General features: G+C 39.6%; 1 pseudogene across 1 annotated transcript; it reads right to left on the bottom strand.

Moving 5' to 3' along the window:
* Nucleotides 1–6,246: 6,246 nt before the first annotated feature.
* Nucleotides 6,247–7,650, bottom strand: LOC117085706 (annotated as a pseudogene). Its single transcript, XR_004438058.1, has 2 exons — nucleotides 7,066–7,650; nucleotides 6,247–6,740 (listed from the first exon to the last, which is right to left on the bottom strand). The product of XR_004438058.1 is annotated as an rRNA-processing protein FCF1 homolog (transcript).
* Nucleotides 7,651–21,991: the final 14,341 nt, after the last annotated feature.

Here is a 21,991-nt window from a genome sequence, read left to right as displayed (position 1 = left end):
AGCTGGAGTCCTTTAAAAATTAACTGCCTGGAAGAAATATATTTGGGGGGCGGAGCAAGATGGCCGAATAGGAACAGCTCCAGTCTCCAACTCCCAGCGCGAGCGACACAGAAAACCGGTGATTTCTGCATTTTCAACTGAGGTACTGGGGTCACCTCACTAGGGAGTGCCGGACAATCGGTGCTGGTCAGCTGCTGCAGCCAGACCAGCGAGAGCTGAAGCAGGGTGAGGCATCGCCTCACCTGGGAAGCGCAAGGGGGAAGGGAATTCCTTTTCCTAGCCAGGGGAACTGAGACACAAAACACCTGGAAAATCGGGTAACTCCCACCCCAATACTGCGCTTTAAGCAAACGGGCACACCAGGAGAATATATCCCACACCTGGCCGGGAGGGTCCCACGCCCACGGAGCCTCCCTCATTGCTAACACAGCAGTCTGCAATCTAACCGCAAGGCAGCAGCGAGGCTGGGGGAGGGGCGCCCGCCACTGTTGAGGCTTAAGTAGGTAAACAAAGCCGCTGGGAAGCTCGAACTGGGTGGAGCTCACAGCAGCTCAAGGAAACCTGCCTGTCTCTGTAGACTCCACCTCTGGGGACAGGGCACAGATAAAAAACAACAGGGGAAGCAGCAGAGGCCTGTGCAGACGTGAACGACTCTGTCTGACAGCTTTGAAGAGAGCAGTGGATCTCCCAACACGGAGGTTGAGATCTGAGAACAGACAGACTGCCTGCTCAGGTGGGTCCCTGACCCCTGAGTAGCCTAACTGGGAGACATCCCCCACTAGAGGCAGTCTGACACCCCACACCTCACAGGGTGGAGTACACCCCTGAGAGGAAGCTCCCAAAGTAAGAATCAGACAGGTACACTCGCTGTTCAGCAATATTCTATCTTCTGAAACCTCTGCTGCTCATAACCAGGCAAACAGGGTCTGGAGTGGACCTCAAGCAATCTCCAACAGACCTATAGCTGAGGGTCTTGACTGTCAGAAGGAAAACTATCAAACAGGAAGGACACCTATACCAAAACCCCATCATCACCATCATCAAAGACCAGAGACAGATAAAACCACAAAGATGGGGAAAAAGCAGGGCAGAAAAGCTGGAAATTCAAAAAATAAGAGCGCATCTCCCCCTGCAAAGGAGCGCAGCCCATCGCCAGCAACGGATCAGAGCTGCTCATAGAATGACTTTGATGAGATAAGAGAAGAAGGCTTCAGTCCATCAAACTTCTCAGAGCTACAGGAGGAATTACGTACCCAGCGCAAAGAAACTAAAAATCTTGAAAAAAGAGTGGAAGAATTGACAGCTAGACTAATTAATGCAGAGAAGGTCATAAACGAAATGACAGAGATGAAAACCATGACACGAGAAATACGTGACAAATGCACAAGCTTCAGTAACCGACTCGATCAACTGGAAGAAAGAGTATCAGCGATTGAGGATCAAATGAATGAAATGAAGCGAGAAGAGAAACCAAAAGAAAAAAGAAGAAAAAGAAATGAACAAAGCCTGCAAGAAGTATGGGATTATGTAAAAAGACCAAATCTACATCTGATTGGGGTGCCTGAAAGTGAGGGGGAAAATGGAACCAACTTGGAAAACACTCTCAGGATATCATCCAGGAAAACTTCCCCAACATAGTAGGGCAGGCCAACATTCAAATTCAGGAAATACAGAGAATGCCACAAAGATACTCCTCGAGAAGAGCAACTCCAAGACACATAATTGCCAGATTCACCAAAGTTGAAATGAAGGAAAAATTCTTAGGGGCAGCCAGAGAGAAAGGTCGGGTTACTCACAAAGGGAAGCCCATCAGACTAACAGCAGATCTCTCGGCAGAAACTCTACAAGCCAGGAGAGAGTGGGGGCCAATATTCAATGTTCTTAAAGAAAAGAATTTTAAACCCAGAATTTCATATCCAGCCAAACTAAGTTTCATCAGTGAAGGAGAAATAAAATCCTTTACAGATAAGCAAATGCTTAGAGATTTTGTCACCACCAGGCCTGCCTTACAAGAGACTCTGAAGGAAGCCCTAAACATGGAAAGGAACAACCGGTACCAGCCATTGCAAAAACATGCCAAAATGTAAAGACCATCGAGGCTAGGAAGAAACTGCATCAACTAACGAGCAAAATAACCAGTTAATATCATAATGGCAGGATCAAGTTCATACATAACAATATTAACCTTAAATGTTAATGGACTAAATGCTCCAATTAAAAGACACAGACTGGCAAACTGGATAAAGAGTCAAGACCCATCAGTCTGCTATATTCAGGAGACCCATCTCACATGCAGAGACATACATAGGCTCAAAATAAAGGGATGAAGGAAGATCTACCAAGCAAATGGAGAACAAAAAAAAGCAGGGGTTGCAATCTTAGTCTCTGATAAAATAGACTTTAAACCATCAAAGATCAAAAGAGACAAAGAAGGCCATTACATAATGGTAAAGGGATCAATTCAACAGGAAGAGCTAACTCTCCTAAATATATATGCACCCAATACAGGAGCACCCAGATTCATAAAACAAGTCCTTAGAGACTTACAAAGAGACTTAGACTCCCATACAATAATAATGGGAGACTTCAACACTCCACTGTCAACATTAGACAGATCAACGAGACAGAAAGTTAACAAGGATATCCAGGAATTGAACTCGTCTCTGCACCAAGCGGACCTAATAGACATCTATAGAACTCTCCACCCCAAATCAACAGAATATACATTCTTCTCAGCACCACATCACACTTATTCCAAAATTGACCACATAATTGGAAGTAAAGCACTCCTCAGCAAATGTACAAGAACAGAAATTATAACAAACTGTCTCTCAGACCACAGTGCAATCAAACTAGAACTCAGGACTAAGAAACTCAATCAAAACCGCTCAACTACATGGAAACTGAACAACTTGCTCCTGAATGACTACTGGGTACATAACGAAATGAAAGCAGAAATAAAGATGTTCTTTGAAACCAATGAGAACAAAGATACAACATACCAGAATCTCTGGGACACATTTAAAGCAGTGTGTAGAGGGAAATTTATAGCACTAAATGCCCACAAGAGAAAGCAGGAAAGATCTAAAATTGACACTCTAACATCACAATAAAAGAACTAGAGAGGCAAGAGCAAACACATTCAAAAGTTAGCAGAAGGCAAGAAATAACTAAGATCAGAGCAGAACTGAAGGAGATAGAGACACAAAAACCCTCCAAAAATCAATGAATCCAGGAGTTGGTTTTTTGAAAAGATCAACAAAATTGACAGACCGCTAGCAAGACTAATAAAGAAGAAAAGAGAGAGGAATCAAATAGACGCAATAAAAATGATAAAGGGGATATCACCACCGACCCCACAGAAATACAAACTACCATCAGAGAATACTATAAACACCTCTACGCAAATCAACTAGAAAATCTAGAAGAAATGGATAATTTCCTGGACACTTACACTCTCCCAAGACTAAACCAGGAAGAAGTTGAATCCCTGAATAGACCAATAGCAGGCTCTGAAATTGAGGCAACAATCAATAGCCTACCAACCAAAAAAAGTCCAGGACCAGATGGATTCACAGCTGAATTCTACCAGAGGTACAAGGAGGAGCTGGTACCATTCCTTCTGAAACTATTCCAATCAATAGAAAAAGAGGGAATCCTCCCTAACTCTTTTATGAGGCCAACATCATCCTGATACCAAAGCCTGGCAGAGACAAACACAAAAAGAGAATTTTAGACCAATATCCCTGATGAACATCGATGCAATAATCCTCAATAAAATACTGGCAAACTGGATCCAGCAGCACATCAAAAAGCTTATCCACCATGATCAAGTGGGCTTCATCCCTGGGATGCAAGGCTGGTTCAACATTCGCAAATCAATAAATGTAATCCAGCATATAAACAGAACCAAGACAAGAACCACATGATTATCTCAATAGATGCAGAAAAGGCTTTTGACAAAATTCAACAGCCCTTCATGCTAAAAACGCTCAAGAAATTCGGTATTGATGGAACGTACCTCAAAATAATAAGAGCTATTTATGACAAACCCACAGCTAATATCATACTGAATGGGCAAAAACTGGAAAAATTCCCTTTGAAAACTGGCACAAGACAGGGATGCCCTCTCTCACCACTCCTATTCAACATAGTCTTGGAAGTTCTGGCTAGGACAATCAGGCAAGAGAAAGAAATAAAGAGTATTCAGTTAGGAAAAGAAGAAATCAAATTGTCCCTGTTTGCAGATGACATGATTGTATATTTAGAAAACCCCATTGTCTCAGCCCAGAATCTCCTTAAGCTGATAAGCAACTTCAGCAAAGTCTCAGGATACACAATTAATGTGCAAAAATCACAAGCATTCTTATACACCAGTAACAGACAAACAAAGAGCCAAATCATGAATGAACTTCCATTCACAATTGCTTCAAAGAGAATAAAATACCTAGGAATCCAACTTACAAGGGATGTAAAGGACCTCTTCAAGGAGAACTACAAACCACTGCTCAGTGAAATAAAAGAGGACACAAACAAATGGAAGAACATACCATGCGCATGGATAGGAAGAATCAATATCGTGAAAATGGCCATACTGCCCAAGGTTATGTATAGATTCAATGCCATCCCCATCAAGCTACCAATGAGTTTCTTCACAGAATTGGAAAAAACTGCTTTAAAGTTCATATGGAACCAAAAAAGAGCCCGCATTGCCAAGACAATCCTAAGTCAAAAGGACAAAGCTGGAGGCATCACGCTACCTGACTTCAAACTATACTACAAGGCTACAGGAACCAAAACAGCATGGTACTGGTACCAAAACAGAGATATAGACCAATGGAACAGAACAGAGTCCTCAGAAATAATGCCACACATCTACAGCCATCTGATCTTTGACAAACCTGAGAGAAACAAGAAATGGGGAAAGGATTCCCTATTTATAAATGGTGCTGGGAAAATTGGCTAGCCATAAGTAGAAAGCTGAAACTGGATCCTTTCCTTACTCCTTATACGAAGATTAATTCAAGATGGATTAGACTTAAATGTTAGACCTAATACCATAAAAACCCTAGAAGAAAACCTAGGTAATACCATTCAGGACATAGGCATGGGCAAGGACTTCATGTCTAAAACACCAAAAGCAATGGCAGCAAGAGCCAAAATTGACAAATGGGATCTAATTCAACTAAAGAGCTTCTGCACAGCAAAAGAAACTACCATCAGAGTGAACAGGCAACCTACAGAATGGGAGGAAATTTTTGCAATCTACTCATCTGACAAAGGGCTAATATCCAGAATCTACAAAGAACTCAAACAAATATACAAGAAAAAAACAAACAACCCCATCAAAAAGTGGGGAAAGGATATGAACAGACATTTCTCAAAAGAAGACATTCATACAGCCAACAGACACATGAAAAAATGCTCATCATCACTGGCCATCAGAGAAATGCAAATCAAAACCACAATGAGATACCATCTCACACCAGTTAGAATGGCAATCATTAAAAAATCAGGAAACAACAGGTGTGGAGAGGATGTGGAGAAGTAGGAACACTTTTACACTGTTGGTGGGATTGTAAACTAGTTCAACCATTATGGAAAACAGTATGGCAATTCCTCAAGGATCTAGAACTAGATGTACCATATCACCCAGCCATCCCACTACTGGGTATATACCCAAAGGGTTATAAATTATTCTACTACAAAGACACATGCACACGTATGTTTATTGCGGCACTATTCACAATAGCAAAGACTTGGAATCAACCCAAATGTCCATCAGTGACAGACTGGATTAAGAAAATGTGGCACATATACACCATGGAATATTATGCAGCCATAAAAAAGGATGAGTTTGCATCCTTTGTAGGGACATGGATGCAGCTGGAAACCATCATTCTTAGCAAACTATCACAAGAACAGAAAACCAAACACCGCATGTTCTCACTCATAGGTGGGAACTGAACAATGAGATCATTTGGACTCGGGAAGGGGAACATCACACACTGGAGCCTATTATGGGGAGGGAGGAGGGGAGAGGGATTGCATTGGGGAGTTATACCTGATATAAATGATGAATTGATGGGTGCTGACGAGTTGATGGGTGCAGCACAACATGGCACAAGTATACATATGTAACAAACCTGCACGTTATGCACATGTACCCTAGAACTTGAAGTATAATAAAAATAAATAAATAAATAAATAAGAAAAAAAAAAAAGAAAAATTAACTGCCTGTTTTTCTGTGGCTAGTGAGCCTTATCTCTCCTCCTTTCCCAGGCATTGTAAATATCCTGTTTCTCTAGCTGTGCAGCTGCAAGGTAACTAGACAGATAAACTAAAGTCATAAAACATGTTTTTCCTTGAAAAGTAAGAAATGATGTAATGCATGTCTCAATTAATTAACTGTCTTTCTCATTTCTGTAATGTGCTTCCCCCTGCACAGATCCCGCCCCGCGGCCCCACGAAATGCTTAAAAGGTAACTTAACTCTTTGTTCGGGGCTCGTCCTTTGGATGTTAATCTAACTGGTCCGGTGCACCTCAATAATAAATATCTTCGTGAACTCCATCGGTCTCTCTGATTCCTTAAAAATCCCGCTACATTTTGTGTAATGAACTGGCAGCAAGAGAAAGCTGGCTGAAGAAAGGCAGAGGAATTGTGTCTTATAAGAATTAGAATCGAGGGGCTCCATAATCATCTGGCATCCGTTCGATGTTGTATCTGTGGTTAGAAATGTACATGATAGGCCGGGCGCGGTGGCTCAAGCCTGTAATCCCAGCACTTTGGGAGGCCGAGACGGGCGGATCACGAGGTCAGGAGATCGAGATCATCCTGGCTAACACGGTGAAACCCCGTCTCTACTAAAAATACGAAAAACTAGCCGGGCGAGGTGGTGGGCGCCTGTAGTCCCAGCTACTCGGGAGGCTGAGGCAGGAGAATGGCGTAAACCCGGGAGGTGGAGCTTGCAGTGAGCTGAGATCCGGCCACTGCACTCCAGCCTGGGTGGCAGAGCAAGACTCCGTCTCAAAAAAAAAAAAAAAAAAAAAAAAAAAAAGAAATGTACATGATAGGAACTCCAGGAATCTTACGGATTCTTCTTTTAAGGTCCCGGTCAACTGTGGCCACAATGTAACACTTATGCTGAGTTACTCTCTGTACTAAGCAGTCATCTGCATAGATCCCTTCATGTGTACATGGTAATCGTTCAAATCTTGGATCCTTGGCGATCCTTAGAGCCACTTGATACTTCTGCCCCAATTTCTCAATTTCAGCCATTACACAGTCAGTTATACAAGGGATACACTTGGCATACAGACATCATTGACTGCACTAAGTCCAGTTTGGCTTTTATGGAAAAGTTGATAAAGTTGGTATCAACGAGGATGTGGTAAGGTGGGCCCAGCTGTGTATTATATTGGAAAAAAAGCAGGAAGGGTGTTGGGGAACTTCTCTTTCCTTTAACGCACTGGGATCCTTCTTTTCTTTGTTTTTAGGTTTTAATCTATCCTTTTCTTTAAGCCTCTGATCTCTGAGACTAAGCATTCGCTTCATGGTCGCATACTTCCTTGTTTTCTTTTGCTTCCCCATGGTCACGCCACACTCCAGGTTCTTCCGTCAGAAATTTTTTAAAAGAATGAGTAAGACCTGGTATTTGATAGCACAACAGGGAGACTATAGTCAACAGTAATTTAATTGTACATTTTAATATGACTACAAGAGTATGATGGATTGTTTGTAACACAAATAAATGCTTGAGGGGATGGACACCCCATATTACATGATGTGATTATTACACATTGCGGCCTGTATCAAAACATCTCATATACCCCATAAATATACACACCTAATACCCTCAAAAATTAAAATAAAAAATTTTAAAATAAAAATAAAAAAAGATTTTCCACAATAAAAAGATTTTTACTGGAAAAATTTACTATATTTCACATATATGTGTACATGTATACACTATATATATACACTTATATATATGAAATATATATATTTGAAATATGTATATGAAATATATATAGTAATTGTGATCATGTGTATATATATTAATATATACACACATATACATACATAAAACACTATTATATAATTTGTGTTCCAATAAGCCACAAGCTACTTTTTAAAAATAAGTTGCTAAATAATTTTCTTTTTAACATCTGTTAATTTCTTTTCTCTTAGCCCCACTCTATCATTAACTGCAATCCCATGTAAGGAAATATCAGAATCTATTTATGTGAATATTTTAAAAAGAATAAAAGCATATCTACTCTCTCAAGTTTCTATCTCTATAAAATAACTGTGCTTTCATCTTTGATAATTTTTTTTCTTCAACTTTTAAGTTCTGAGATACGTGTGCAGGATGTGCAGGTTTGCTACATAGGTAAATGTGTGCCATGGTGGTTTCCTGCACATATCAACTCATCATTTAGGTATGAAGCCCAGCATCCACTAGCTATTCTTCCTGATGCTCTCCCTCCCCCTACCCCCCTCAACAGGCCCCAGTGTGTTGTTTCGCACCATGTGTCCATGTATTCTCATTGTTCAGCTCCCACTCATAAATGAGAACACACAGTATTTGTTTTTCTGTTCCTGCATTAATTTGCTGAGGATAAGGGCTTACAGCTCCATCCATGTCCCTGCAAGGACATTACTTCATTCCTTTTCAGGGCTGCATAGTATTCCATAGTGTATACGTACCACATTTTCTTTATCCAGTCTATCATTGATGGGCATTTGGTTTGATTTGCTATTGTGAATGGTGCTGCAATGAATATACATGTGCATGTAGCTTTATAATAGAATATTTTACATTCCTTTGGAGATATACTTGGTAATGGGATTGCTGGGTCAAATGGCATTTTTGCTTCTAGATCTTTGAGGAATCACCACCCTGTCTTCCACAATGGTTGAACTAATTTACATTCCTACCAACAGTGTAAAAGCATTCCTTTTTCTTTGCAACCTCACCAGCATCTGTTGTTCCTTCACTTTTTTTTTTTTTTTTTTTTGAGACGGAGTCTTGCTCTGTCGCCCGGGCTAGAGTGCAGTGGCCGGATCTCAGCTCACTGCAAGCTCTGCCTCCCAGGTTCACGCCATTCTCCTGCCTCAGCCTCCGGAGTAGCTGGGACTACAGGCGCCCGCCACCTCGCCCGGCTAGTTTTTTTGTATTTTTAGTAGAGACGGGGTTTCACCGTGTTAGCCAGGATGGTCTCGATCTCCTGACCTCGTGAGCCGCCCGCCTCAGCCTCCCAAAGTGCTGGGATTACAGGCTTGAGCCACCGCGCCCGGCCGTTCCTTCACTTTTTAATAATCACCATTCTGACTGGCATAAGATGGTATCTCATTGTTGTTTGGATTTGCATTTCTCTAATGATCAGTGATCTTTGATAATTTTTACAACACATAATGTTGAGCTTAATGATCTGTAATTGCCACTAATTAATGCTATTTTCAATAGTCAATTAAAAGTTACAAAAATTGATGTACTTGTAAAATAATGTAGTAAGTAAACATTTATAGTTATAAGATTTAACAGATAAAAAGATTTATATAAAAATAGCAAAATGGAAGGTTTCAAATTATTATACTCAACATGTTACAATAAACAGTTTAAAAGGACAAGATAGAACTTAAATGCCCATCAGTGATAGACTGGATTAAGAAAATGTGGTACATATACACCATGGGATACTATGCAGCCATCAAAAGGAATGAGATCATGTCTTTTGCAGGGACACGGATGGAGCTGGAAGTCATTAACCTCAGCAAATAACACAGGAACAGAAAACCAAACATCACGTGTTCTCACTTATAAGTGGGAGCTGAACTATGAGAATACATGGACACATCATGGCGAACAATACACGGTGGAGCCTGTCCGGGGGACAGGAGGGAGAGCATCAGAAAGAATAGCTAATGGATGCTGGCCTTAATACCTAAGTGATGAGTTGATCCATGCAGCAAACCATCATGGCACACGTTTACCTACGTAACAAACCTGCACAACCTGCGCACGTACCCCAGAACTTAAAAGTTGAAGGAAAGGAAAAGGATCGGATAGATACTAATTTAGATCACAGTAATAAAGACCAGCTTTCACCTTGGACCAGAACTTAAAATAAAAGTTGAAGAAAAAGAAACAGATAAGATACATAATAATTTAGATCAGAGTAATAAAGACTAGCTTTCACCTTGGGGTAATTTCTGAAACCTCAGTTTTCTTTAAAAATGATTTACCATGTATTGAATTCTGAGAGAAGATAAACATTTTGCTGAAATGATAGTAATTAATACTTCAAAGTAGAAACTTATATTCTTGCTTATTTAAGATTCTCTCTCATTAGAAATGGAAGCCAGATACTCTATCTATAAATGCTTTCTTTGTTGGCATTGTGGGACTAAAATGTACTCCACACATTGTTGGCCTTTCTCATACAATTCCCTATATCAATTCTTTTCTCTCTCCTCACCCCTTTCCTCCTTTCCTTTGCCTCAGTGAATCCTTCCTAGATTCCATTTCAGACCCAGCTCTTTTTCAGATGTTTGCAGCCACAAAGCTGTTCTCATTCCCTGATCTCCTTTGATGCTTAGTGTTTTCATCAAAATCCTATCACACACCGTTTCCATTGCTAGTTTTTCAAGTACATGTTTGTAAACTCCCTGAAGGCAGAACAATCTTTGAATCCATCCCTCTATCAGAGATGCTCGATAAATATATGTTGCTTGATAACAAAAGTCTATCCTCATGTCTGAATACTTTATATTCACCCTTTTGAATGGAATATTTCCAAAACATTTTCTGTATTTCCTTTTTTTTCTAAATAGATAATCCTAAATATAATCTTAACAACACAGAATAGTAATTATTGAAATGGGAGAGTTCCCTGATCCCCCTCAAAGGATGTGCAACACGGGTGTGACTTGCCTGTTCAGTCACCATTGCTCAAACCCCTGACAAGAAGGGGAGCATGCAGACTGTAAGATGCAGGAGTCAGGGCGAGTGCTTTAGGCTCCAGCCCTGCAATAGTGTCTAGGGGTGGGTGCCTGCAGCCCCAGTGTTACAAGGCTCTTTTAGCATTGCCGTCCACAGACAGCATCACTGTTAACCAGCTCAATGGACCCTCTGCCTTTTTGCAAGGGCAGAGGGCCAGTGTGACAGCTTTCTGTATCCCAAGCTCTTGCCCAGCATCCAGGAAGAATTAGGTTGCACACAGACTTGAAGGATGAATGCAAGGTTTTAATGAGTGGTAAAGGCGGCTCTCAGCAGGATGGACAGGGAGCTGAAAGTGGGGATGCAGTGCGAAGATTACCTTCCCCTGGAGTTTGGCCATCCAGAGGCCAAACTCCTCTCCCACCACCCCCAGCCTAACTTCTCTTGGCGTTCAGATGTTCCTCCTCTTCTCTCTTTCTCTGCCACTTCATTCTGCCATTCATCTGCTTGTCTCCTCATCTCATCTGCTCATCTGCTTCTGGAGCCTAAAGTTCAGGGTTATATGGGTACCAAATGGGGGGCATAGCAGGTCAAAAGGCAACTTTCAGGGCACAAAAACAGAAATGCCCATTCCCACTTAGGGCGGAGGGTCTCCAGGCTTGAGGGTGGGGCTTTTGCTGGGGAACCACCCTCTTCTATCCAGTATTTCCCTGTCTCTTGTCCATATTATGATCACTAATTTTTATGCTAAATTGTGATTCAGTAGTCTCAGCCTCTCTCTCCTCCCTTCCTCTCTCTTTCTCTGAGCAATCACTGCTGCAGTAAATGTCCCTGTCTCTATCAGTCTTCTAATTTTCATATCTAGTTTTGTAATTCAAAAAAAATTCTGATTATCCTTGGCAGAGCTGTTAGAATTATTCATAAAATCAATGAGGCTGAGCAAGGTGGCTTACATCTGTAATCCCAGCACTTTGGGAGGCTGAGGCAGGACAATGGCATAAGCTCAGGTGTTTGAGACCAGCCTGGGGAACATAGCAAGACTTTGTCTCTACTAAAAATAAAAGTAAAAATAAAAAATAGCTGAGCATGTCAGCATGTGCTTGTAGTCCTAGCCATTTGGGAGGCTGAGGTGGAAAGAGGATTGCTTGAGCCCAGATTGAGGCTGCCGTGAGCTGTGACTGCACCACTGCACTCCAGCCTGGGCGACAGAGCAAGACCCTGCCTTGGAAGCAAAAATAAAACTGAGAAATCCCAGAGTGAGATGTATGGAATTTAAGGCTTCACCTCCATCATTCTTTCAGCGACAGAGGGTTTTTTCTCCTCCATGCACTCAGTTGAAATTCCTAGTAATTTACAGTATAATTTGTTTTGTTTTGTTTTGTTTGTTGTTGTTATTGTTTAAGACAGAGTCTCTGTCACCCAGGCTGGAGGTCAGTGGCACGATCTCTGCTCACTGCAATCTCCACCTCCCAGGCTCAAGTGATTCTCCTGCCTCAGGTTCCCAAGTAGCTGGAATTATGGGCCATGTGTCACCAACCCCAGCAAATTTTGGTATTTTTAGGAAAGACGGGTTTTTGCCATGTTGCCCAGGTTGGTCTCGAACTCCTGGTCTCAGGTGATCTGCCCACCTCAGCCTCCCAAAATGCTGGGAGTACAGGCATGAGCCACTGCACCTGGCCTATAGTATAATTTTTCAAAATGCACACCAAATGCCTAAGTTGCTCAAATATATCTCTTTCAAAATGAAGAATGAATGCTGAATCTCTATATGATACTCTAGAGAAAACAAAAATTACATATCAGTGATGCCATTGGCAATATGTAGAAAACTTCCAATTAAGAACTACGCTTCAAAGGCATTTTTAAAAGTCTGTAAACTACTGACAGTTGTCCACTTTTCCTGAGTATTCTCATATTCATTCTTCATTTAAAGAATATTGCTTTTTGAAAGAGTAGGGGCAACACAAATTAAAATATTTCAAAGGAGTCAAGCCAGTGAAACAAACCTGGAATGCAACTTGACCCTTCCAAAGGAAAAAACAAAAAGCAGTATTTTAAAGGTTTGATGGATGATCTACCTTCCCTTGTTCTAAACATTTCATCAGAATTACCGCTCCCCCAACCCAGTCTTCTCGACCAAACATTGGAAATCTGTCCAAGGCACATAAGCCATGGACCTTCAGCATGTCAAAGATTATTAAATTTTCAGGAAAAAAATTATATTGTTCAGTATAATAATATACATGGGTCTATGTAAAAAAAACTTATTTTTTGGTCTGAAATTATTACAAATATTTAAGAACACCAGTTAATAGGGTGCACAAGAGTTGAATTTAGAAGGCAATACAATCATACTCTGAGAAGAAAAAATAATGAAGTTTTAATATATATTTATAATACCTTCAAACACTGCTTTTCAAATGCTACTATAGTGCCCTCTGGTGGTTTTTTTTTTTTATGTTTTTCCATCTTCTAAACCCTATTTTCTTCAAGAAAAAGAATTTGCAGAGATGATAATAGCATCTTTCACTTATATCATAGTTAATATTTTAAGTATTTTCATATGTATTATTTCATCTGATGAGCTTCTTGAGGGCAGGACTATTTTCATATTCTTTGAGAGGCTTGCAGAGAGCAGGCCTCCAGCAATGCACCTTGTGAAGCAGGCAAGAACTTTACTGAATGAATCTTGTATTACAGGGAAAACAGGCACTATTTTTCTTACTGGTTTATGAGAATCATGGCACCTGCAAGCTGAACATTGTCTTAAGGATGAATGGGAACAGTAGGAAAGTGTCTCTGGTCTTAGGGGATACTTGCTGAAGAAGATAAGGGTGAATTTCATGAGTTTTGAAACTTCCTTTCAAATGTTTCATCAAAAAATGTGTGTGTGTGTGTGTGAGAGAGAGAGAGAGAGAAAGTAAGTGTGGCAAAAAATATTGGTACACTTAGGTGAAGGACATACAGATGTTTATTGTCCTATTTTTCAAATTTTGAAATCTTGAACCTTTTCAAAGTAAAAAGTTGGTTGAAGAAACATGGATGGTTTCCAACTCCAAATTCAATAAAGAAATCACTTTTTAAAACATGTCTGGTAGGTCAGCCGACCTTGGGCTTAACATATACACAGGCCAATTTCTTCCTTATGGCTAAAGCTAAGCTCTGCCTTCCTAGTTCTGCTCTCTGGAGTATCACAGCGTACGTCCAGTCCCCCGGAGAGCTAAAGACTATTGGCATGCCTCTCCCCTACTCTTCCCACTACCACCAAGTCCTCTTTATTCCTAATTACATGGCTCTAAGTATAACTTAAACTCAATGTTCTATATACAGTCTGAATAACATCCTTATTTGGAAAAATATGCCAGTAAATGCAGTCTCTATGTATTCTCTTGCCAGCCATCTCCTATTGTTGACAAATATTGAGTTTTATAAAATTCCTAAATATATCCACTCTAAAAATGCTATTAAACCTGACTGCTCTTATTCTAGAAACTGTATTTTTTAGTTTTTTTCTTTCATATCTCTTACACACTATTATTCTATAATTTTAAACCCAAGGATCGGCCAGGCACGGTGGCTCACGCCTGTAATCCTAGCACTTTGGGAGGCCGAAGGGGGCAGATCACGAGGTCAGGAGATCGAGACCATCCTGGTTAACACGGTGAAACCCCATCTCTACTAAAAATACAAAAAAAAGTAGCCAGGCATGAGGGCAGGCGCCTGTAGTCCCAGCTGCTTGGGAGGCGGGGACAGGAGAATGGCAAGAACCCGGGAGGCGGGGACAGGAGAATGGCAAGAACCCGGGAGGCGGAGCTTGCAGTGAACCGAGATCACAGTCCTGCACTCCAGAGTGGGCGACACAGCGAGACTCCGTCTCAAAAAAAAAAAAAAACAGGGATAGACCATTTATCTTCCCTGATGTTTCAAGGTCTTTTGAAAGAAATTATAGGTAAACAAGGTACTTAATAATATAGAATAAAAACAATACCATCCTATGATTTGGTATTAAATAACTTTTTATCACTTTCTCCATTTCTGCCAATAAAATTATCTTCTATAGGCCTGCTTATAATATAGCTAATAAAATTTCAGAAGCTGACCTTAAAAATTAAAGTCTTTATAATTAACCAAAGAAGTCTGAGAAGATATCCCTTCTCCTTGCAGCTATGAAAAGAGAAACATAATTCTGCATCATAAAGTATTTCAAAAAATCTGATTTGATAAGGTATTAAATTAAGAATGTTCCAAAAAATATCCACTTGTTATCCTCAGCAATATGGAGCTGTGTGAATATTCATAATTGTTACTAGAACCTCTTCTGTTCCTTGCTAAAAAGAAATCCATTCTCTAATATAAATGTTATTTGAACCAAAATGTCTTATAAGACTCCAAAGTGTTACAAAGTGTTGCCTTGTCCTGTGAAAATAACCTCCAAAAGGAATCTGTAATTCTGATTGTCTTACTGACAAGGTTTTGACCTGGGAAAAATATCATAAGAATACATCTCTGTATTTCTAAGCAGTATTTTAGTTTTTCTGCTAAGTTAAAAGAAAACTATTAGCATTTTCCTTTCCCCCTACATGTATAACAGAATAATTTAAAGCTTATGCCTTAATTTTTTAAATGTCAGAGTCTCAGTCTATGTTTAATTTATATTAATAACTTCATGGATGATGGTAGAAGCATGACAGAGCCAGAAAACAATTCTATATCCAGAGTAAGTGTTGGTCCCAGTGAGAACAAATTTCTGCCTCCTCCATGATGAAGGAGATCAAATGTAACCAACCTGTCCCATAGAAACTGTCTAGTCCCCTTGAGTTACTATACCATACTGGGGACCCAGGGTTGGTGGTGCTACTTCTCAATCTGGAATTCAGCAGTGGCAGAGTCAGAACAACCTTGATAAGAAAATATCTATGACGTTGGGCCCATGCTTATATCCATGGCCACTACATTTACAAGCCCATGGAGCAAGCACTTGGATACCCTTCTGAACAACATCCCCAAGGTGGATCATCTTGTTCACCTAATTATTGACAATGTCCTTCAAAATCAGACCTTTTGGTGAGAAGCACATGGAAAATAATTTTCCTCACTCAGTGACCATTACGAAAGGTCCATCACACCTCTACTCCAGATTTCCTTGTTACCAATCTTACAATTATATTCTTTCAAAGTCCCTGATCATCTGACCAAATCATTAATTACTACCCATAAGCCAATGTAGGTCTTTACCTCAGTCGATTTCATTCCTGTCCAAGAAGGTTCACAGAAATATAATACTTGAAGTTCTATATCGCAGCAAGATTTTTCCAAGTCTGCCACTACCAACTACCAGGATATTGTGCAGAGCATTTCTAAACCAAGCTGTAATTCTCTTCCTGCTCTTTGAACATTTTTGGTGTTGTACATTCTATGGGTTTTGACAAATACATAGTAACATGTATCCACCATTATAAGTATACAAAAGTGTCACAGTCCTAAAAATTTTCTGTGCTCTAACTATTCATCCCTCCCTCCCCTCAAAACCAAGAAAACCACTGATCTTTTCACTGTCTTCCTAGTTTTGCCTTTTCCAAAATGTCATATTGTTGGAATCTTACAGTATGTATAGCCTTTTCAGATTGGCTTCTTTCACTTAAAAATATGCATGTAAAATTCCTCTATGTCTTTTCATGGCATGATAGCTTATTTCTTTATAGTGCTTAGTAATATGTCATTGTCTGAATGTACCACAGCTTATCCACTCACCTACTAAAGGACATCCAAGTTTTGGCAATTAAGAATAAAGCTGCTATAAACATCAGTGTGCACGTTATTGTGTGGAAGTAAATTCACAGCTCATTTGGGTAAACACTAGGGAGCACAACTGCTAAATCATATGATTAGTACGGTTAATTTTGTAAGAAAGTGCCAAACTATCTTTAAAAGTGTCTGTACCATTTCTGCATTCCTATCAGCAATGAATGAGAGTTCCTCATGCTCCACATCCTCAACAGTATTTGCTAGTGTCGGTGTTTGGAATTTTGGCCATTCTAATGTAGTAACATCTCATCATTGTTTTAATTTACAATTAACTAACGACACATGATGATGAACACCTTTTCATATGCTTATTTACAATCTGTAAATTTTCTTTGGTACGAAGTCTGTTCACGTCTTTTGCCCATTTTTAAATCAGGTTTTTAGTTTTATTGTTGAATTTGTCTTTCATCAAATAAATATTCTGTGAATATTTTCTATTAGTCAGTGGCTTGTCTTTTCTCCTGACACTGTCTTTCATAAAATATTTTAATAAAGTCCAGCTTATCAATCATTTCTTTCACAGATGCCTTTCATGTTGTAATGTAAAAGTCATCACCATACCCAAGGTCATCATCTAGGTTTTCTCCTATGTTATCTTTTATGAATTTTATAATATTACAATTTACATGTAGATCTGTGATCCATCTTGACTTAATTTTTGTGAAGGGTATAATGTCTGTGTCCAGATTCTGTTTTTTCCATGTGAATGTCCAATTGCTCCATCATCATTTATTGAAAAGACTATCTTTTCTCCATTGTATCGCCTCTGCCCCCTGGTCCAAGATCAACCAACTATATTTATGTGGGTCTATTTGTGGGTTCCCTTCTGTTCCTTTGTCTTTCATTAATAATACACTGTCTTGACCACTGAAGCTTTACAGTAAGACTTGAAGTCAGGTACTATCAGTCCTCCAACTTTGTTCTCCTCTTTCAATATTCAGTTGACCAATCTGGGTCTTTTGCTTCTCCACATAAACTTTGAAATCAGTTTCTCAATATCCACAAAATAATTTGCTGGGATTTTTTTTTTAATTGGGTTTTAGTTAAATCTATAGAGCAAGTGGGAATAAAAGACAATTTGAGAATGTTGATTCAGAATATCCATGTACATGAGACATTTCTCCATTTATTTAATTTTTTTAATCAGAGTTTTATAATTTTACCTCATAGATCTTGTACACATTTTGTTAGATTTCTATCTAAGCATTTCATTTCCGGGGATGCTAATGTAAATGGTATTGGGTTTTTAATTTCAGATTCCACTTGTTTCCTATATGCTGGCATATAGGAAAATGACTGAAATGTGTGTATTAAACTTGTATCCTGCAACCCTGCTATAATCACTTATTAGTTCCAGGAGACTTCTGTCAATTTTTTCAGATTTTGTAAATAGATAAATGTTACCTGTAAGCAAAGACTGTTTTATTTCCTCCTTTCTAATTGATATACATTTTATTTCCTCTCCTTGTGTTATTCCATGAGGTAGGATTTTCAGCAAGATGTTGAAAAGGAATGGTGAGACAGGACACCTTTTTCTTGTTCCTAGTCTTAGCATGAAATCTTCTAGTTTCTCACCATTAAGTATGATGTTAGCTGCAGGCTTTTTGTAGATGTTCTTTATCACATTGAGACAGTTTCCTTCTAACACTCATTCGCTGAAAGTTTTCATCATGAATAGGTGTTGAATTCTGTGAAATGTTTTTCACTCCACCTATTGCTATGTGATTTTCTTCTTCTTTAGCCCATTGATGTGATGGATTACATTAATTTATTTTTCTAATGCTGAACCAGCCTTGTATACCTGGGATAAATTCCACATGGTTGTAGCATGTAATTATTCTTATACATTGTTGGATTCAATTTGCTAATACTTTGTTGGGGATATTTGTATCTAGGTTCATAAGGGATATTGGTCTGTAGTTTTCTTTTCTTCTAATGTCTGTGGCTTTGGTATTACAGTAATGCTGGCCTCGTAAAATGAGTTAGGAAGCATTCTCTCCACTTCTATCTTCTGAAAAAGATTGTAGAAAATTGGTATAATTCCTTCCTTAAATGTTTGGAAGAATTCATCAGTGAACCCATGTGGGCTTTGGGCTTTCTGTTTTGGAAGGAACACTTGTTTGGTGTTTAAGTTTTCTAGATCTGTGGTTTGTTTCCTGACATTAATTTGGGGAAATTCTCAGTCATAGTTGCTTTGAATATTGCTTCTGCTCTTTTTGTTTTCTTCTCTTTCTGGTACTCCCATACAGGTATATGATATCCTGTTCCATTTATTCGTTTCTTCTCTTTGCTTTCTTGTTTTGACAGTTTCTATTAACATACCCTCAAGCTCAAAAGATTCTTTCCTTAGTCACATTCAGTCTACTGATGAGCCCATCAAACGCATTTTTCATTTGTTACAGTACTTTTTCTGTCATTTATTTTCAGTTCTTTCTTAGAATTTCCATCTCTCTGCTTACATTATCCATCTGTTCTTGCACGTTGTCTACTTTTCCCATTAAAGCCCTTAGCATACTGTAAAAAATAAAGTAGAGGTTCCTCTTCAAAGACTTTCCTCCCCATCTAATTCGGAATAAATAGTAACTTCTCTTAGAAGCAAAATTTATTCAAAGACCTGTGCTCCTAAATATTTGCCCTGGCATGCTGGTATTAGTCCAAGCAAGGATTGGTCATAGCCTGTTCCTCTTCCTTATTTAAAAGTGTTTTTACCTTTCTCAGTATTCCACAAGTTACCTCCTCCTTCCTTTGTTCTCTTCTACCTTTGCCTCTTTTAAAAAGTTCTAAGTTGCTAGCCAGTCAGGACAAATACAGAATGTGAGGTCCCATTCTAGCCAATGGAAACCAGACACAGGAGTAGGGTGGACGCATCAGGTTATAAATGACCCTGTCTCCTTTGTTTGGTGTATTCTCGTGGCAAAACTGCTGGCGAGTGTACCCTTTCTGCAGAAGTAAAAATGGCCTTACTAAATTAAATGTATGTTCAAGTACTATTTCTTTACGGTACCAGGGAACAAGCATTTCAAACAATATTAATCATAGTTGTTTTAAATTCATGGTCTCATAATACCAACATCCTTGTCATCCTCTGGGTTTGGTTCTGCTGCTTCCTCTGTCCATTCAAACTATGTTGCCTTTTAATGTGCCTTGTAATTTTTTATTGAAAGGCAGATAGAATATACTGGGTCAAAGGAATTGCAGTAAACAGCCCTTTAGTAATGTAGTGGTAAGATATACGGGAAGGGGAAGTGTCCTATAGTTCTACCATTTTATCTCATTCTTTTAGTGAGCCTGTGTCCCTAGGCTGTAAACTTCAGTTCTCAGTTTGTTTTTCCACCCCCTTAGGTGGTACACAATGTCTAGAGGGAGCTGGAGTTGGGTATTTCCTTTCTCCCAGGTCAGTTAACCACTTGTAAAAATCCCAGTACACTAGGCTCTAGTAAAATAGTTTCTTTTGGTGGCAAGTCTTGTTAAGAATAAAATGTTCTAGAATTTTTCAAAATAGTTCCTTTTACACTCCTCATGCAGGAAGCAATTGGGGATTTTTCTCTGATCTTCCCTGAGAATTCATGGAGGTAAAGTTCACAAAAGCGTGAAAGCCCCCCAGAATCTTTAACTCTCAAACTAATCCATAACGAGCCTCTGGCAATTCACCAATTAGAGCTCAGACTTTCCTACTCCAGTAATGGTTCCTGCAAAGGTGCGTTTCTATGGTAAGTTGTGATTCTTTGAATCCACCCATCTGTGTCTCTAATTTTGGGGAAGCTGTTTTCCCTGTGACCCCACTTCTCCTGCAGTTCTAAGAAGAGTTGTTAATTTCTCATTTTGTTTAGCTTTTTAGTTCTTGTTAGGATGGAATGATGACTTCTAAATTATTTACATGTCAGACCAGAAACCTGAAGTTTTGTCTATTATTGTTAAACAAGGTACTACAAAAATGCAAGTGTCTCTTTCCAGAAAATAAACAATGTATCTGCAATAGAGAAAAGAAAACTAACTCTCTGCCAAAACTCTTTTTTTTCCCACTAGAAACTGCTTGCTGCATTCCAAGCAGAAGTATTGGCATACACAAAGGCCTGGAATCAAGAAAAAGCATAGTCCTTTTAAGGAACTACGAATGTTCCTTAAAGGTTGGTGTGAAATTTGGCAGAAGAGCAGGAAGTAAGGATAGAGACATATACAGAATGAAGTAATTCAGGGCCTGACTGGCCTAAAGACTTTGGATTTTATCCATTTGTTCTCCCTTGAATATTTTTAAATGGAAGAATGGTATTTGTTTATAGCCTACCTCATTCAAAAATTATTGAAGGAAAATAGGAAATGGCATTGATTGATGTTACGTTTTGGAAAGATCACTAACAGGGCTTTCCTTTTTAAGTATCAGATTAAAGGGCCTGGCATCAAAGAAATCAGATGGGAGGATCTTTCAGTAATCCTGTAAGAAATTATGAAAGCCTGAACTAATGCAGCAACAGTGGGGAGAGAGGGGCACAAGACCAGAGAGATATTTAGGGTTTGGTGACAAACTGAATGCAGGGACTGAGGGAGAGGGAGAAGTTGTGACTCTCGTGTTTCTGGCTGGGGCAAGTACGTGAAGAGTGTCAACACACAGACGGAAGAGTCCCTTTAAGGAGAAAATATTAATATGAGTTTTAGGAGTTGCATTCGATTGTGAGATAGCCTCATGGAGACAGAAATCCAGTCTAAGTCTGGAGTTTAGGGGAGCCATCCTGGTTGGAGATAATAATCTGGTAGTCATCTTTCCATAAACAGAAGTTAAAAGCCATAGTGTGAGTGAGAGAGTGGAGTGAAGGGACGGAAAGACTTTGGACATAATCTTACCATATGTACCCAGGAAAAGAGCCATGAAAAAGACTGAAAAACAGAGAAGAGCAGTGTGTCTGATAGAGCTATTTTAACAAAATCCAGCGTTTACAACAGAGTTTAAGAGTAAACCGGCAGGCCAGGTGCAGTGGCTCATGCCTGTAATACCAGCACTTTGGGAGGCTGAGGTGGGCGTATCACTTGAGGTCAGAAGTTCGAGATCAGCCTGGCCAACATGGTGAGACCACCCCCCCGCCCCCACTCCCCATTTCTACTAAAAATACAAAATTGAGCCAGCGTGGTGGCGTGTGCCTGTAATCCCAGCTACTCAGGTGGCTGAGGCACGAGAATCGCTTGAACCTAGGAGGCGGAGGTTGCAGTGACCCGAGATCGCACCACTGCACTACCGCCTGGGCGACA

The sequence above is a fragment of the Trachypithecus francoisi genome, unplaced genomic scaffold (assembly GCF_009764315.1).
Source record: "Trachypithecus francoisi isolate TF-2019V2 unplaced genomic scaffold, Tfra_2.0 Lachesis_group1, whole genome shotgun sequence".
Taxonomy (NCBI): domain Eukaryota; kingdom Metazoa; phylum Chordata; class Mammalia; order Primates; family Cercopithecidae; genus Trachypithecus; species Trachypithecus francoisi.
The sequence above is the reverse complement of the archived record's forward strand: the minus strand, read 5'-3'. Positions and strand labels throughout refer to the sequence as shown.